The following is a 19,424-nucleotide window of genomic DNA, read 5'->3' on the forward strand; positions in this document are numbered from 1 at the left end:
GACGCTTTTACACAGAAATGAATGAAAAGTTACTGCAATAGAAATTTCCCCACTTATGCAAGTATACTATTGGAACTGCTCAATGTTTCTCATTTTTGTGTCTTTTTCTTCTCGAATGATTCGACTTTACTATTGCATGACCTTTGATTTTCCTTGAGTTCTAAAAATGTGGGTTCAAGTTGACATTTGTATAGAATGCAGACAAAAAAAAAATAAAGACGAGTTAGAATTAGTCTATGTTAGTTATTTCCTGAAGAAATTAATCATTTACCCGGTGATACATTTCTTGATACTATCAGAACTTACATCCATCTTAGAATCAAAAGCATGTGAAGTTGCGAATTAAAATAAAAAGGCATAAAGAGCAAACAAAACGAAGTTAAGTCTCAATATATATAATTACTCGTTCAAATTTTTGATATGATTACTCATTCGCTATTAATTCAATCAACCAAGAAATCCATCACCCACATATGCTTTTTCTTTTTAACTTTCATTTTGTTTGTGACTTTTCAAATGATATGATTGGTTAATTCTAAGTGTAGTATTTTGACGAGAGTTTCCCATCATTTTGGAGGATTTATTTTTAATATTATAGTATCTACACTCTCTTAGAGTATCCGCAGCAGTGCTGAAAACGCTGTCCGTCCGTCCGTGCCAGCGGCAAGGACGACCTCGTCCGCCGCTGCGAGCTGTCCGTCCGTGCCAGCGGCACGGCGCTGCTCTTAGCTAAGAGCACGTCCGTGCCGCTGAGCAGTCCTACGTGGCGTCTTCTTATTGGCCAACGGCATAGCCGTTGGCATATTCAATTTTTTAATTTTTTTAAATTCGAAATTTATTTAAAAAAATATTTAAAAAAAAATATATTTTCCCACTTCCCAAAAAATTATATCCGTTTTCTACCCAGTATTAATTTTTTTTCCCTCAAAATTCATTTTCATCTATAAATACCCTCACTTCAACAAAAAAAAAATCACATTCTCATCTATTCTATCATCTACATTCTCTCATCTAAATTCCCACCACACTACACAATGTCCGGCTCCGGCGATCACCCCTCAGGCAATCGCGGTTGGAACTACTATTGTTTCGACTCCGACTCATTCCCTAGTTCAGAAATGCAATTTACGGCCCCTCCTCAAACCCAAGGTTCGCAAGCTCCGGGTGGCTACCGTCCTTACCCGGTGCACGACCAAATGCCTCCGAGTTCGGGTGGGCACCCAAACCCGGATCGGGAGGGAGCAGCAGCTCTACTCCTACTCCTACTTCTACTTCTACTTCAATTCCTACTCCTACTCATCCTGTTCGTGGCACCCGCACCCCGTACACTCCGGGTGAGATGATGGCGATGTTCAAAGCCTACTTGGTAGTCTCCGAAGATCCGAAGACTGGCACGAACCAAACCGGGGAAACGTATTGGTGGCGCATCATTCATCTTTACAATGATACCCGGCTGGGGGGAACCATCTATCGCAATGATAGTATTGTTAGGTTTGGTATACTGAAAAGCATGTTTCGAGCAAGTTTCGCTCGAATAGAATCTTGCTTGTATACGTAAAACTCTATAATCCACTTTTAACCCGATTCAGTATTATTCGAGCAGTTCCGCACGAATAGAATCACTATTATTATTACATTGTGTTTGCTTGTGCATTTATAAGATGTTTTATAAACATTTAAATGTATAAGAAGCAAACAAAGTCTGAGTCTTTTGCTTAGTAGATCGGTTGTGGGCGGCGTCCACTTTAAGGTAACACGGTCAGATCTATGCAATGCTTTACAAAAGAAAAAGAAGAATTTCACAACCTAGATAGGCTTAGACTACCTATCGTGAAAGGTTGCAATGTCAGTCTGCATATTTCTAAGCCTTACTGAAATAAGATACATTGGTGTGGTATAGCACTGAACGGATCTAGCAGCAAGACGTGTCTTTATGCTATCTACTGAAAGACTAGGTCTTGATAAAATACTATTTCTTAATCTACATATGTTAGCATTGAGCATACAATATTGATTATGCACTACTTTGACTTATCAAATGGTGCGGGTTTTTCGCAACCCAATAATCCTGATATATTGGGTAGTGGTGATTAATATCTGGTGGTGCTAGGATTGCTATTATGTTGAAACGTGCGCGAGGTGAGTCTCGTTTGATAATGTCCTCAAGAGGAGCTCGAACAAGGTTTTATTATTCGGAAAACTGGCCAGTTGAAGTTTTATTACTCTATGAATAATAAATAAATGTTTCTTGCTAAGTCCACTCTTGGAATTAATAAGATGTTAATTAATTAAGTCCATAGCAGACATTGATTAATTAATGGACATTTATATCTTAAGCGCGGGAAATAAATAATAAACAAAGTGGAAACCCAGATTACTTGTAATTTCGGATTTGGATGGGGAGAGTTCAATATTACTTCTGTAGTGGCTGTTCGTAATATTCCAATATAAGCTTGTATTAAATTGTGGGTTCAATTTAATTAGTAAAAAGATAATTGGGGGAGCTCATATCCAAAACCTTCCATAGATCCCTGTCTGGGCCTAAAAGGAACTTAATATAAATAGGAGAATAAAGGAGACAGAAATCATTCATTCATTATTACTCATATTTTTCGTCTCCCTCTACCTAGAGGAGTTCGAATTTCTCTCCTAATTGGAAAAAGATTTCTTCTGTCTTCTTTATTCGAGTCCTAGTATTTTGATAAAATCAACCCACCCTGATATCGAGATACAGTTCGGTAACCAGAGAGAAGATCCATGATCTAGTATTGAAGATCATCACGTGGAGAAGGCACGAGCAATCGACGATTCTTTGGAGAATCAAATCGGTAACTCTAAACCGTAGAATTCATGTTTTAGGATTTACTTTCTTTGAGAATGAATTATTTGCGTTCTAGCATGAAATTATCTGTTTAACATGTGAATTGATTAATCGCATAATCGGTCAAATAGATCCTACGTCTGATTTATTTGTTTTGTACATGTATTCCGCTGTGAAGGGGCACCAAACCCCAGCAATTGGTATTAAAGTTAATTTTTGGCTCTGATTATGTGGATTAATTTCATGTTATGTGAATTGTTTGAACGCAAGATATCAATTACATATACGATGATTTTAGCAAATTACGTGAATTATTTGTTGACTGTTCAAGAATCACTCGATTCTCTTTATAATTCGCATGTTTTTGTTTAATCATATATGTAATGTTGACATATTTGCGTGTTTAATAACATATGTAATCAAAACATAATGTAACGATTACTTAGTCTCCAATTGTTTAAAGTGCATGATTCAATTTGAATCAAGACGTACACTAAGAATACCGACGGCAATTTGAATTGGAGCTAGTCTCCCATGGCCGACTAAATGGTTGGCAGCGTCGTTTCGAATGGGAGCCCTGGGTGGGCAGTATCCCGGACTCGAAACGGACAACGCTGGCTGGGAGATTGGCGGCAGCGACGTCAGAGATGTCGCAGCAGCAGCAACGGTGGTTTCGCGAGGCAGCAGCACCGCTGACGCCTGTGACGCCGATCAGCGAGCAAAGGCGAAGTTTGAGTGGGAGTACGATGGCGCGAGATTAGGGTTTCCCTATGCGCAACGTCTCGTTCCGTGACTTCGCTTTCCAAATTTGATTAGGGTTTCCTAACCCTTGCAATTAATTTTGGAAAGTATTCAAGATTAATTTGGAAATAAGATTTGAATATATCTTTTGTTGATTTTATATATTATATGAGATTTAATTATGAATTAAATCATGGATTAATTTGATTCTTTCCTTATTTAAATGGATTTATATGGATTTTATTCCTAGATGAATCCTAGTTATATTTGGAAAATAATAATCTAAGTTTTTATCTATATCCTTTAGATTTATGTGGATTTATTCCTAGATGAATCTTAGTTGGATTTAGATAATGAAAATATTATTTTATTCATATCCTATGAATTTATATGAATTTATTCATAGATAAATTCTAGATGGATTTTGATAGTGATAATATAATATTTTATTCTTATCTTATAGATTTGTATGGATTTGTTCCTAGATAAATCTTGGATAGATTTTAACAATTATAATATAATATTATCGTATTCTATGGATTATGGATTTAATCCAAGATAAATCTTAGATGAATTAGGATAACCATTTATATTAATTTATTTTATCCTATAGATTTGAATAGATTTAATTCTATTAAGACAAATCTTAGATGGATTAAAATAAGTATTAATCCAATTTATCCTTATCTTTTGGATTTATATCCTAGATAGATTAGGATAAAGATGATATATAAGAAATCCTTAATTAATTGGATTTAGATAAATTTATTTATCTAAGAAATCCTAAGTAATGTTTGATATATTCTAGATGTCTATTCTAAATAGAATTAAGATTTGCACAAATCTTTATTGATTGGATTTTATTTTTATCTTATGGTTTATGATGGAAGTGTTTCTATCTAGTAATATCCTAGTACGATTTAAATAATGATAATCCTCGATCAACGTTATCTTGAATTGTAGGATTTCATTTTATGAAAATAAAATCTAGAATAATCCTAAGTGGATTTAGATAAGTTGACTCTATCTTGATAAATCCTAAATGAATTTGGATAAAGATTATCCAAGATAAAACTGAATTATTTAATTGATTCCCATGACTAGATTAAATAATTTTCGATAATTATCCTATGTGTTTAAATGCCATGGATTAAATGGATTTATCTGTTTATTTGGTGTTTATCTATTTTAAGTGGATTATCTACTTTATCTGCTTATGTGATAATCATGCAAACACCATACAAAATATCTAAGTGATGATTACAACAAGTGGGTTGTATATGGTCTCCATCGGTTGGACTGCAAAATTTTGTGAAGTTGATTTTCTAATATTATCGCCACCTAGAGAGTAGGGACAATAATCCTATGAAAACAGCAAGTTCATAAGGGCGGACTTCTCACATAATAAATAGAATGAACTAGAAAGTGGTTCCCAATATTATTGCCACCTGCAGAGTGGGGACAATAATCCTAAGGAACTGCGAGTTTCAGGGTTCAATCAGAATTTATGAGATAGCTTGGTTTTGTTGTCAGCACATGAACATTGTTATGGGAGTGTGTTGTAGAAATAAAATTCTGTAATGCTAAATCTGATGGTCGTGCTGTAACACCCGCTTTTATTATTACCTTTTCACATTGAGATTTTGTTTTGAAAACGAGCGAGTGATAGACCTTGAATAAAATACCGTCATTTTTTTTGATGGTTTGCGAATGAAATTTGTGAATGCTTGATTTGTTGTTGGTTAATCGTGGGGTGTAAGTAGTCAAAGAGAATGACGTGTGATTCGTTGATGAGAAATTTGGGCGATTGTTTACAAGTACTTGGAATCACACCAAGATACTAAAATCAAACAGCAAAATTTAATATTTGGGCCTATCAATTTTATCTATATTTTTATTCTAGCTCATTTATCCTATTTCAATTGGGCTATGCAATTTATTTTTAAATTTCCCATTTATTTTATTAGTCAAGACCTTGGTCAAAACATAATTCTTCTCCTAATCTCTTTCTGCACGGTTTCTACACCAAATACCCCCACTCCCCAAAAATCTCTCCAACAAACAAATCAAATATTTACATTATATATCTCTTTCAACAACTGCATTTTATTTTATTAGCTCCGTTCTACAACTCTACTGCAGCGTTCTTTTTCTTCTCTTCCGTGAAGGTAATTTCTTCTCCTTTCATTGAGTACGAAAAATCTCCATATTTCTTGATTCCATAATTCGTATTGCAGTGGGAAGGAGGAATTGAGAGTGTTGTGATTACTGTCTGTTTGTGCGAACCTTGCTTCTTTCCAAAGGTATATCCACTACTTCTTTTTGAATCCTCTGCATCTCATTCCATGCCTTAGTTCGCATATTCACACACAGGAATAAATTCTTTTGAAATTCTGGTATCTGTTGAATGATACTCCCTCCTAAAGCTTCGATCTTTAACACTTAGAATGCGCCTTTTGTGTTTCTCTTCAATTCCAAATTTCTAAATTTCAATTTCCTGCCCATAAATATTTGAGACGAACAACTATGAATTTTTAAGGAAAGATTTAGAGTTGGAAAAAGGATGAGAGACGTGAGATATAGAAGAGAGAGATGAGTACCTCCTATCTGTGTTTTTGGAGAACGGCGTGAAAGAGAGATATGAGAGATGGGAGTATTTGTTCCTGTTTCAAATTTGTGTATGAGTTATAGAGGGAGAGTTTTGAGAAGTAGAGAGAGAAAGAATTCATAATATTTGAATTGTTGAAGAAGCCGTAGGTGATGGCTGGTAGTTTTTATGTTATAATCCTCATCTTTTTTTGTTTAATAAAGGGGTTGGGATAGGAGTATAAACGTGTGACGTGGGAGTATATTAGAATATATGTTGCTGACTCTTTTCTTTTTTCTAATTTTAATTGTTGAGCACTACTGTATGGTTATATTATTTTGATGGGGCAAATTAGTTTAGTGTATAATAGTTTTAAATTGGGGAATTGATATTAATATGTACACATGTTTTGTAAAAAGAGTATATACGTGCAGTAATGTGGGAGTATGGAAATATTATGTTACTTTATTTAGTTTTGCTTTTATCACCTGAAAGAAAATAAAAATAAAAAGAGAGAGAGAGAGACAGATGCGTTGGTGACGGAAGGAAATATACATGGTCTATCTTATTTTGTTTCTTTCTTTACCCACATTAGTGGTTGATTTGGGAGTATAATATGTATTTTTCCTGTTCTTTTATTTTGCTTGCATATGATTGTTAGGCCATAGAATTGTTGCTATGGGATTTCTATTTGGCTGCGTGATTTAAATTCATGAGTGTACCGTCGGATGAAAGTATAATTTTGTTGATGTTGGTTTGTTCAATTGATAAGTTTAGAATATGAAGTTTTGCCAAGAAAAGAGTAAAGGATAAATTGAGCACACACACTTAGGATGTATGCATTGTTAAATTCATTTTTGCAAAGTCTAATTGTGCATATCATGTTTTCGAAAAGGGTGAATTGGTGCACGTTGGTTGCGGTTGGAACAAAAAGTGATTGAGGAGTAAGCTGTCGAGGTGGGCTTTCGTTTTAAATAAGGACTATGTCCTAAATATTTTTTTTATTATGTGAAAGGAGGTGAAAAATGTTTGTCTTGCCATGTTTTGTATTTGAATGAACCTATCTGAAGTGGCTATGCCATGTATTGTTAACGAATTCGGGTCCCAGTAGGGCCGCAAACCCTGCTCGGACTGGTGTACACCCAGTAGATCGTGCGCTATCTCATTGGAGTTGGCGGTCTAGTGACTTGGTTCGTGGCCACGTTCCTTGTCATGTAGTTCAGATATGGTGATGGTGGATGTGGATGGAAAATGGTTGCAACCAAATTTATGTGAAATGTTTTTAGTGACTTGGGTTCTTTTCAATTAAAACACCCAAGATCACTCATTATGGCTTGACAAACTGAATTTGGCATGTGTCCACTGAGTGCATCAAGTACTCAGCCCTGCATATTTGTTTTTCTTAATATGCAGATAGAGCGACGACGGACGGGCGTTGAGGATGTTGAGCAGAATTTATGGATTATTTATGCTTAGAATTGTTGGATATGTCGTGTCTTCATACTCGGCATTTTTCCGTGTCTTGAACGCTTCCGCTAAGTGCATTCTCTATCTTTAGAACTGTCTTGTTATCGAGAGTCATACTGTTTTCAAAATTGTTAACGCTCCGGTCTATATTTCCTTAGAGTTGGTACTTTGTTGAGATGATACTATGTTGTTTTCTAAGTTATTTCAGTTATTTAAATATTTTAGTCAAAGATGTGAGTTTCCCCCTTTCTTCCCCGCTTCTTTAATCATCCCCTAGTCGTGATCAACCGTGTTTTCTATTCTTAGAAAATACGGGCGTGACAAAGTGGTATCAGAGCAACGTTCTTTCCGCTCTGGACTCAAGAGTCTTCTTTCTGTCTTGATCTAGATTTGTATTCCTAGATCAAAAATAAATAAATAAACAAAAATTTTAAAGTGTCAAATGGCTCAACATCCGACCGTCGCGCTCAACCTGAAAAGAGGTAACAAGATTTTGAAAGAGGAAGTGGAAGAAGTGTTGTATAGAAACAAAAAAAAAATTATTTTGTATGATGTGAAAAGAACGGGTGCTAAGTTTTGAAAGCTTTGCGTAGTGTTTGACGTGTTAAAAAAAAATTATATATATTTGGAAATGATTTGAGGTGAATGTTTTGCAATGGTAATGACTAGTTGTTTTGGAGGAATTTGGTTGAGGAAAATATCTATGTTGAGGAAAATTATTGAAAATTTCAGAAATCTTTGAACTTTAAATGAAAGCATGCTAGTTCATTTCTTTTGGGAAATTGAGATTTTGCAGTGAATGAGAAATATGATATTGTTATGATTTGAGGTATCTAGTGTTACATGTTTATGTAAGTTTAATTATGTGAGATATGAATGATGTTTTAAGTGATAGTTTATAGATGTTGAGGTATGAGGTATATAACGACGTTGTTTATGGAAGTTGAAGTAGGAGGGAATGAATTGTGTGAGAATATAGAAGGCCTATGTATCCGAATGACATTCAGGTAATGATTGATAGACGTTACGGTATGAGACTCTGAACTATGTTTGCGAATATAGAGTGCCTAAGAAATAGACTAGGCTGAACGCGCTTGAACTTAGTTGTAAGATGATGACTGCAATATCACTTTCCCAAGTGATTGGACAAACAAAAATATGAGGCAATGAGGATACGAAAAAAAATGTGGTAAATAAAAAAAAAATTATGAAAAGAAGAGGTGCAAAACGAAAAGAAGTTTCAAACGAGAAATGATTCGAGACAAGAAGAGATTTATTATGTACCCTCAACGACGATAGATCATGCCCGCGATCTAATAAGTTAAACCCAATCTTATGTCAAAAGTGGCGATGCGACGAAAACGACTGTTATAACATGTTGAGAGCGTGGGGATGATTACAATCTTTTATGATAATGATTGTTATAATGTGCGAGAACACTATGCAGATATGGCCATCGACTACGGTTATTGATTGTAACAATTCGAGGAAATCTCAATGGGGAACCTAGAGTTTCCTAGAGCGATCTTACCATGTTTGAGCTCGCGAAGGCGAACGAGAAAGTACCATTTTATTTGCTAGAATGGACAATTTTAATCAACAGTACTTACTTGGATTCTAAGGAATTCTTTTTCTGAACCAAATGCGAGACTTTGTCTATTTACAACCTTGGTCGATTCACACTTTGCAAGTAATTCCTATTATTTCTTTTTCCAACATCAAGTCATGACTCACTTTCAGTTCTCGGAAATTGGGGTTTGCCCTTATAGCTTCGGACACCTTGATTGGTTGTAATCCTCTTTGACTCATCATTCGTAAGAACAATATTTTTACTTTGCGAGCTTTCGCCATTGATCTTCATTCCTAAAGTTTCTTGCAGTTATGTCCTTCAACATAATCACGTCTCCCAGACATGTTTTCTATGGAATATTCCTCTTCGAACTTTTGTTCAGCTTTGCATTTTTGTAACCATGTATGTGGCAAGTTCTTTCTTGTAGAAGTGGAATTCTTTTTGTTCAGTTCCACTACATGTATCGTTTCTATATTAGAACTCTTCTTTCTACAAAACTAAGTTAAGGCCTGCATTTTGTACTTTCCCTTAACATATTTAATCCACTTGATTATTTTAAAAAAAGTCCCCTTGACTATGGCTCTCTTTCACAAATTTATGAACCCATTGATGTGATTTATTATTCCATATTATGATTTTCGTTTCGTTGAACCATTATTAGTACTGCTTCATGGAAACTGCCTACGTTTCTAAATCCTCATGCAATCGATCATTTCTGGCCGGACATGTTTGAATCATTATCCACTAATGCACGAGACCTTTCAAATTTGGTCGGACAATTGAATTATCTTGTTTGGTAGCCTACTACAAGAATTGATATTTATTTCAAGTCCATCCTATTTTCATGACCTATCTTATGATATTTCAAGCTCTGTTGGGATGCCCCAAACCAAATGTTGCAAGTTAGTGTTGAGATTCTAAACAAAAGTCGAGCTGAAATTGTAATTCTTGTTTCCTTGAGTAATTTTGGAACTCTTCCAATTTAAAGACATTTTTGTAGTGTTGTTATAATTTGAAATCGGCCCATATCCAAGTTAAGACTGTTTGATTAAATTTTTAGTTCTTGATACATATTCTGAGTTTTGATGCAAGGAAAGGGAAAAAAAAAAAAAACTTGATCTTTTGAGATACACATGGGAAATAAATCTTATAGACAGTCACGCGCCGAAATGATACACCAACCAGAAGTGTAGACATGACCAATAGAACGAGATCCGAAATATTTCGCATTTACGAACCGCTTGTAACGAGTTGCTAAGAAATTGAGTGTCGTGTTATGTACATAGATAATGAGATTGAAGAAAATAAATGTTATGAAAAATTTTAGGCACATAGGCCTAATTGTCTTTTATGGTGTAGAGATCTATGTGAAAATAGTTGCTCGATCGATACGAGGATGATGAATAAAACTATGTGAACCACAAGGAATAGAGTATTTAAAGATCACTGCTACAATACAAAAATTGCAGAGAAAATACGAGTGTGTTAACAAGGTAGCACCATCAACAAAAAGAGGAACGTTGGGGACGAGATATGTCGAGTAGGAAAAGCAATCGAAAGAAAGAACGCGTGGTAGCCCCATCACCTCCTCAACCAAAGTAGAGAGTTAGGAATATTATTAAAAGAATTTTCGCATAGTAAGAAAATGGATGGAATGTGGGGAGAAGTATTCAATGATATGTTCACAACCAGATGGAGTAGACCGAAAGTGGAAATGACAAAATAAGTTTATCTTTAGGATCGTTATGGAAAGTCGTAGTTTACAACTGATTTGGAGCTAGGATCAGCATCGATATCTAAGGCACCATACCGCATGGCGCCTAAGGAATTGGAAGAGCTTAAGATACAACTGCAAGAATTGCTCGACTTGGGTTTCATTAGACCCAGTGTGTCGCCATGGGGAGCGCCAGTGTTGTTTGTGAAGAAGAAGGACGGAACATTGAGGATGTGCATTGATTATCGAGAGTTGAACAAGTTGACACTCAAGAATAAGTACCCGCTGCCGAGGATAGATGATTTATTCGATCAACTTCGTGGAGCTGGAGTGTTCTCGAAAATGGATTTGAGATCGGGATACCATCAACTGAGAGTCCGACGAGAAGACGTACCCAAGACTGCTTCCCGAACTAGATACGACCATTATGAGTTTATAGTGATGCCTTTTGGATTAACAAATGCCTCGGCTGTATTTATGGACCTTATGAATCGTGTGTTCCATCCATATTTGGACAAGTTCGTCCTAGTTTTCATAGATGATGTACTTATATACTCAAAGAACGAGGAGGAACATGAAGAACATTTGAGGACCACCTTGGAGACGCTAAGGGCCGAGAAACTCTATGCTAAGTTCAGCAAGTGCGAATTTTAGCTTAAGGAAGTGAATTTCCTTGGACACATAGTGACCACAGATGGAATTCGAGTAGACCCTGCAAAGGTGGAAGCTGTACAACAATGGAAGTCATCGACTACACCTAATGAGCTTCGAAGTTTCTTAGGAGTGGCGGGATACTATAGGAGATTCATCGAGGGATTTTCAAAGATAGCGAGGCCAATGACTCAACAATTGAAGAAGAGAGTCAAAGTGAATTGGACACCGGAATGTGAGGCGAGTTTCCAGTTGTTGAAGAAGAAGTTGACCACCACACCGATTCTCGCTCTGCCAGGGCCCGACACTAACTATGTGGTGTATACTGATGCATCGAAGGTTGGACTGGGATGTGTACTTATGCAGAATGGGAAAGTGATTGCGTATGCATCAAGGCAATTGAGGCCACATGAGTTGAACTACCCGACGCATGACCTGGAGTTGGCAGCAGTGGTACATGCCTTGAAGATTTGGAGACATCATCTTTATAGAGTTTGCAGTGAGATATACACGGACCACAAAAGCCTCAAGTACTTCTTCGAACATAAGGATTTGAACATGCGCCAACGTAGATGGCTCGAGTTAGTGAAGGATTACGATTGTAGCATAAACTACAACCCAGGGAAGGCGAACGTAGTGGCTGATGCTCTAAGTAGAAAGTCTCAACCTCAATTAGCCACTTTTCTCACAAATGAAGAGCACTTGATACGAGAGTTCAGTAGGATGCAATTGGAAGTCATGAGGGCACCCGAGACAGTGCAAGGAAGGATCGCCACCTTGGTGATGGAACCTGACCTAAGAGCTAGAATTGTCGAGGCTCAAAGACGCGATACTTTACTAGAGAAAATCCGTTCGGGAGCGAGGGCAGGAGAGCAAGAAAATTTTCACGAGGAGGCGGATAATGCCCTCACCTACAAGGGAAGGTTGTGTGTGCCTAAAGACGAAGGACTTAGAAATGAAATCATGAGGGAAGCACATGAAACACCATATACTGCGCATCCGGGGAGTACCAAGATGTATCAAGATTTGAAGAGACAATTTGGGTGGAATGGCATGAAAAAGCATGTTGCGGCATTTGTGGAGAGGTGTCTAGCATGTCAACAAGTGAAAGCTCTACATCAACGACCCTATGGAAGACTGCAACCACTTGAGATTCCGGAATAGAAATGGGAGCACATCGCAATGGACTTCGTGACAGGATTACCGAGATCTCAACGAGGAAACACGGTTATTTGGGTGATTATTGATCGTCTCACCAAATCTTCCCACTTTGTGTTGATTCGTGATACTTATGGAGCTAATAAGTTGTCTAAGATGTATGTACGAGAGATCATACGCTTACATGGGGTACCGGTGACTATTACATGTGATCGTGATTCGAAATTTACTTCTAGATTTTGCATGAGCTTGCAGCGAGAGCTAGGCACTAAGTTGATTTTTCAGCACCGCGTTCCACCCACAGGCTGATGGACAATCAGAGAGGACGATACAGACTTTGGAGGGTATGTTGAGAGTCGTAGTGCTAGATCGAGGAGTAGGTTGGGATGAAGTGTTGCCACTAATAGAGTTCGCTTACAACAATAGTTATCATGCGACTATTAACATGGCTCGCTCCTTATGAGGCATTGTACGGGAAGAAATGTAGATCACCAGACTAAGGGGGAGAAATGGTAGAGATTGTTCGAAAAATCCGTGAGAGGATCAAGGAAGCTCAGAATCGTCAGAAATCATACGCTAATGTTCGAAGAACCGATCTACAGTTCGAAGGTGGTGATAAAGTTTTTCTGAAGGTAGCTCCGTCAAAAGGAATAACCCGGTTCGGTGTGCAAGGACCTTATGAGATTCTTGATAGAGTGGGTCCCGTAGCGTATCGATTGGCACTACCACCAAGCTTTGGGAAAGTACAAAACGTTTTCCATGTGTCACAATTGAGGAAGTATGCGTTCGACCCTAACCACATAATTCATCAAGAGGAGATGATGATTTTGAATCCAAACTTGAGTTATGAAGAAACTATTTAGATCAGAAGGTACAAGAGTTGAGAAATAAGTCTATTGTTTTGGTGAAGGTTCGATGGAGAAATCATGGTGTTGAGGAAGAAGCTACATGGGAGTTAGAAGACAAGATGAAGGAGAAGTACCCGGAACTGTTCAAATGATCTAAGCAAATTTCGGGACGAAATTTTTGTGAAGGTGGGTAGATTGTAACACCCGCTTTTATATTATTACCTTTTCATATTGAGATTTTGTTTTGAAAACGAGCGAGTGATAGACCTTGAATAAAATACCGTCATTTTGTTTTGATGGTTTGCGAATGAAATTTGTGAATGCTTGATTTGTTGTTGGTTAATCGTGGGGTGTATAAGTAGTCAAAGAGAATGAAGTGTGATTCGTTGATGGGAAATTTGGGCGATTGTTTACAAGTACTTGGAATCACACCAAGATACTAAAATCAAACAGCAAAATTTAATATTTGGGCCTATCAATTTTATCTATATTTTTATTCTAGCTCATTTATCCAATTTCAATTGGGCTATGCAATTTATTCTTAAATTTCCCATTTATTTTATCGGTCAAGACCTTGGTCAAAACATAATTCTTCTCCTAATCTCTTTCTGCACGGTTTCTACACCAAATACCTCCACTCCCCAAAATTCTCTCCAACAAACAAATCAAATATTTACATTATATATCTCTTTCAACAACTGCATTTTATTTTATTAGCGCCGTTCTACAACTCTACTGCAGTGTTCTTTTTCTTCTCTTCCGTGAAGGTAATTTCTTCTCCTTTCATTGAGTACGAAAAATCTCCATATTTCTTGATTCCATAATTCGTATTACAGTGGGAAGGAGGAATTGAGAGTGTTGTGATTACTGTCTGTTTGTGCGAACCTTGCTTCTTTCCAAAGGTATATCCACTACTTCTTTTTGAATCCTCTGCATCTCATTCCATGCCTTAGTTCGCATATTCACACACGGGAATAAATTCTTTTGAAATTCTGGTATCTGTTGAATGATACTCCCTCCTAAAGCTTCGATCTTTAACATTTAGAATGCGCCTTTTGTGTTTCTCTTCAATTCCAAATTTCTAAATTTCAATTTCCTGCCCATAAATATTTGAGACGAACAACTATGAATTTTTAAGGAAAGATTTAGAGTTGGAAAAAGGATGAGAGACGTGAGTTTTAGAAGAGAGAGATGAGTACCTCCTATCTGTGTTTTTGGAGAATGGCGTGAAAGAGAGATATGAGAGATGGCAGTATTTGTTCCTGTTTCAAATTTGTGTATGAGTTATAGAGGGAGACTTTTGAGAAGTAAGAGAGAATGAATTCATAATATTTGAATTGTTGAAGAAGCCATAGGTGATGGCTGGTAGTTTTAATGTTATAATCCTCATTTTTTTTTTGTTTAATAAAGGGGTTGGGATAGGAGTATAAACGTGTGACGTGGGAGTATATTAGAATATATGTTGCTGACTCTTTTCTTTTTTCTAATTTTAATTGTTGAGCACTACTGTATGGTTATATTATTTTGATGGGGCAAATTAGTTTAGTGTATAATAGTTTTGTAAAAATAGTATATACGTGCAGTAATGTGGGAGTATGGAAATATTATGTTACTTTATTTAGTTTTGCTTTGATCACCTGAAAGAAAATAAAAATAAAAAGAGAGAGAGAGACAGATGCGTTGGTGACGGAAGGAAATATATATGGTCTATCTTATTTTGTTTCTTTCTTTACACACATACGTGGTTGATTTGGGAGTATAATATGTATTTTTCCTGTTCTTTTATTTTGCTTGCATATGATTGTTAGGCCATAGAATTGTTGCTATGGGATTTCTATTTGGCTGCGTGATTTAAATTCATGAGTGTACCGTCGGATGAAAGTGTAATTTTGTTGATGTTGGTTTGTTCAATTGATAAGTTTGGAATATGAAGTTTTGCCAAGAAAAGAGTAAAGGATAAATTGAGCACACACACTTAGGATGTATGCATTGTTAAATTCATTTTTGCAAAGTCTAATTGTGCATATCATGTTTTCGAAAAGGGTGAATTGGTGCACGTTGGTTGCGGTTGGAACAAAAAGTGATTGAGGAGTAAGCTGTCGAGGTGGGCTTTCGTTTTAAATAAGGACTATGTCCTAAATATTTTTTTTATTATGTGAAAGGAGGTGAAAAATGTTTGTCTTGCCATGTTTTGTATTTGAATGAACCTATCTGAAGTGGCTATGCCATGTATTGTTAACGAATTCGGGTCCCAGTAGGGCCGCAAACCCTACTCGGAGTGGTGTACACCCAGTAGATCGTGCGCTATCTCATTGGAGTTGGCCGGTCTAGTGACTTGGTTCGTGGCCACGTTCCTTGTCATGTAGTTCAGATATGGTGATGGTGGATGTGGATGGAAAATGGTTGCAACCAAATTTATGTGAAATGTTTTTAGTGACTTGGGTTCTTTTCAATTAAAACCCCCAAGATCACTTGTTATGGCTTGACAAACTGAATTTGGCATGTGTCCACTGAGTGCAGCAAGTACTCAGCCCTGCATATTTGTTTTTCTTAATATGCAGATAGAGCGACGACGGGCGTGGAGGATGTTGAGCAGAATTTATGGATTATTTATGCTTAGAATTGTTGGATATGTCGTGTCTTCATACTCGGCATTTTTCCATGTCTTGAACGCTTCCGCTAAGTGCATTTTCTATCTTTAAAACTGTCTTGTTATCGAGAGTCATACTCTTTTCAAAATTGTTAACGCTCCGGTCTATATTTTCTTAGAGTTGGTACTTTGTTGAGATGATACTATGTTGTTTTCTAAGTTATTTCAGTTATTTAAATATTTTAGTCAAAGATGTGTGTTTCCCCCTTTCTTCACCGCTTCTTTAATCATCCCCTAGTCGTGATCAACCGTGTTTTCTATCCTTAGAAAATACGGGCGTGACACGTGCTTAGTCAACATTATGCGTATTAACCTCTAGAGGAGGATTCAATTGATGTGTCGGTATTGTGACCAGTAAAATTGTCAAAATTTTAATGCGTATTAACCTCCAAAGGAGAATACAATTTATTAATTTTGCTGTTGTAAGATACATAATTGTTTTGTGGTTATTTGTGATTATGTATTGAGCATGAGTATGTGATAATAAGTTTCTTTGCCAAATCTTCATTATGTCATTTAATATTTGTCTGTGATCCTTAAAGAAAGAAAACTCGAATGCCTAAATTATGTAGACCGGAAACGAAAATGGATAAAATTCTCATCGCTGAAAGCTTCGAGTTTATACTCAATGATTCATGTCCTCCATTTCCTCGACATAATTCCACGAAGAATGTTCGAGATATGCATGTACTTGACAAGCTCTTTGAGGAATAAGGTCAAGCTATTTTCCTTTAAGTAGCTCGGCAAGTCTTGGTTAATAACGATGAAAGATGGATATCAATAGAATCTGTCGAGATGATTCGATTGGAATATCCTAAAGTGACAGAATGTTTTGAGGATCTTTTGATCACTCAAATAGTTTCTGACACAAGTCATCGCCTAAAGTAACAAGAAATGACTACAAGAAGGTTTAACTGAAAAGTAGAAAATCTTCAGAATAATAGTCGTTATGATACTGTTAGAGTAAAGTAACATGATAGATGACAAATTCATAAAGGCTGCATTTTTTAAGTCCTAGTTCATTTGAACAAAAGACTAGATGTGGAAATGAGAGAGCCTGATTGTCATCAAAGTTTGTTTAAAGCGAGAAAAGATGCTTTGTGAGTTGGATTGGCCTATTTTATAGAAGGACAATGACTTACATAACAATGCAACTTCTAAGTAAGAGATCTTGATCCAGTTAGGTTTTTGTTGCAGTGAGAGCTATTAATGCTCAACTATTGTTTTATGGTTGATGCTTAAGGCATCATAGTATTAAAATAATATAAGTGCGACAAGGTTGAGTATTCAACAACACATCAACTTCTTAATCATTGAATGATAAAGTATTTATGGCTCTTAGCCTTAAGGCCAAGAAAATACTTAGAAATTGTTCGAACTGATCTAGACTATCAAGATTTTAACATTTCGTTAAATAGCTTGAGAGTTGAGAAAGTCTATTTGATGCACTATGAGTTAGAATCAGTTGATTTTTCAAGAGACTCAGAATACTTATAGAAGTGCAACATAGAAAGACTAGCAAGTCTCAATGGTTTACACCATAAGGAGACGAGCAAAGGGTTATGATCAATAGTGGGAGTCAAATCTCCATTAACGAATCCAAGCATTCATTTAATGAATGAGATAGTTATGTAAGAAGGAATCGAAGTCTTTCTAAGACAAGTTTGATTATGTGATGAGTTGTACTCATTAAAATCTTATCATTGATGAGATAAACATTAAAGAAACTACGAACAAAACACAATTTGTGGACTAGAGCGTCTCTAGTCTAGCACATCTCAAGGTGTAATGTTGTTCCAACACGTGTTGGAAAAGTGTCCAAGAAATTGGAGTTGAGTAATGAGGCATGTTTTAAGGTTTGTCCTAAATGATGTAAGGTTTTGAGTTCTGTAATCTTCAAAGATATAATTCTTGTATGAAGATCAAGAGATGAACTACAAGCCCAACAGCTTGATAACTCTCAAAATAAAGAGAGAGATATCGGATTTTCCACATTACCAAGAAGTCATACCATTAGAAACTTTTGCACTAATAAAATCAACTTCATTACCTAAGATTGTAAGAACCATATCGTAGTGGGAGCGTTCCACTGGAACACAACAAGTTCATGGGTCTAAGAGTGTCGTAAGACTCAGTCTTAAATTAACTTGAACATAATCCCTTTAACTACCATGTAGTATTGGTTAATTTGGATAAGCATATTTTAAAAGGTGATAGATTCCATGTTACAATCTAAGATAGACAACATGTTTTACAAGACTTGCAATACTACCTACAGACTGTGTCAGTCAGTGGGAGCAAGTATCTCTACAAGTGTAAATGTGGATCTCAAATGGCTAGACAATGACAATGGGTTATGCCCAAAGAGAATTATCTTCTCGCTATCGTTGTGCCAGGATTTATTCTATCATATTGTCTATTAGAACTTACATAAATTAGAATGTATGTATTATGATTGTCAAGACAACTTTCTATAAATAGAAGTCTTGAGGAAATCATCTACTAGAACATTCTAATGGATATGTAATTAAGGGCAAGAAATGCATGATTTGAAGCTTATAAAGACCTTCGTGGTCTTAGGCAAGCATCTAAATCAGAGTATATATGTTTTATCAAAATTGTCAAATATCTGGAATTTGACTTTTGCCCATAGCAGTGCTGTAAGCACAAGGAAGTTGAAAGTGCATTACATATGGTATTTTTGGTACTCTACGATGATGAAATCTACAAAAGTTGCAAACAACTAAGATTGACATCTGGCGTAGGAAACTGGTTGTCTACCCAGTTTAAGATAAATGATTTAAGAGAAACTAATTACATTCTTAGCATCTAAGTCCTTTTAAGATGCTAGAAAGAATGTTGAGATTCTATTAGGAATCCTATATCTACACATTGCTTGGAACATTTAAGCATTAGAAATTCCATGAAAAGGTTTATACCTCTGAAGATGGAATTGTCTTGTCTCTAGTCAAGTGTCGTTTTCACACTTAGTGAGATCAAGAATTATGAGACTAGTTTCGGAGATAGTTGTCTCATGTATGCTATAATGTGTACTAAGTTTGATATTAGTTGTGCTTATGCATAGCAAGTATATATCATATTAACCATGGCAAAGGATTTTGATTGAGGTAATGAATGTACCCTAGTGCTTGAGAAAGACTAGTAACTATATTCTAGTTTACCCGTCATTCATGTAATGTCCTTAGGGTTACACTGT

At 36.2% G+C, this 19,424-nt stretch overlaps 2 long non-coding RNA genes across 2 annotated transcripts; both read left to right on the plus strand.

Moving 5' to 3' along the window:
* Positions 1-5,580: 5,580 nt before the first annotated feature.
* On the plus strand, positions 5,581-7,881 carry LOC148923114 (uncharacterized). Its single transcript, XR_016132282.1, has 4 exons — positions 5,581-5,730; positions 5,800-5,865; positions 7,045-7,106; positions 7,563-7,881. It is a non-coding gene; the product is annotated as an uncharacterized LOC148923114 (long non-coding RNA).
* Positions 7,882-14,112: 6,231 nt separating this feature from the next.
* Positions 14,113-16,349, plus strand: LOC148923115 (uncharacterized). Its single transcript, XR_016132348.1, has 4 exons — positions 14,113-14,324; positions 14,394-14,459; positions 15,600-15,661; positions 16,119-16,349. It is a non-coding gene; the product is annotated as an uncharacterized LOC148923115 (long non-coding RNA).
* The last annotated feature ends 3,075 nt before the right edge of the window (positions 16,350-19,424 follow it).

The sequence above is a fragment of the Salvia hispanica genome, chromosome 6 (genome assembly GCF_029641045.1).
Source record: "Salvia hispanica isolate PSC_SH4W2 chromosome 6, Shi_PSC_v1, whole genome shotgun sequence".
Classification (NCBI taxonomy): Eukaryota; Viridiplantae; Streptophyta; class Magnoliopsida; order Lamiales; family Lamiaceae; genus Salvia; species Salvia hispanica.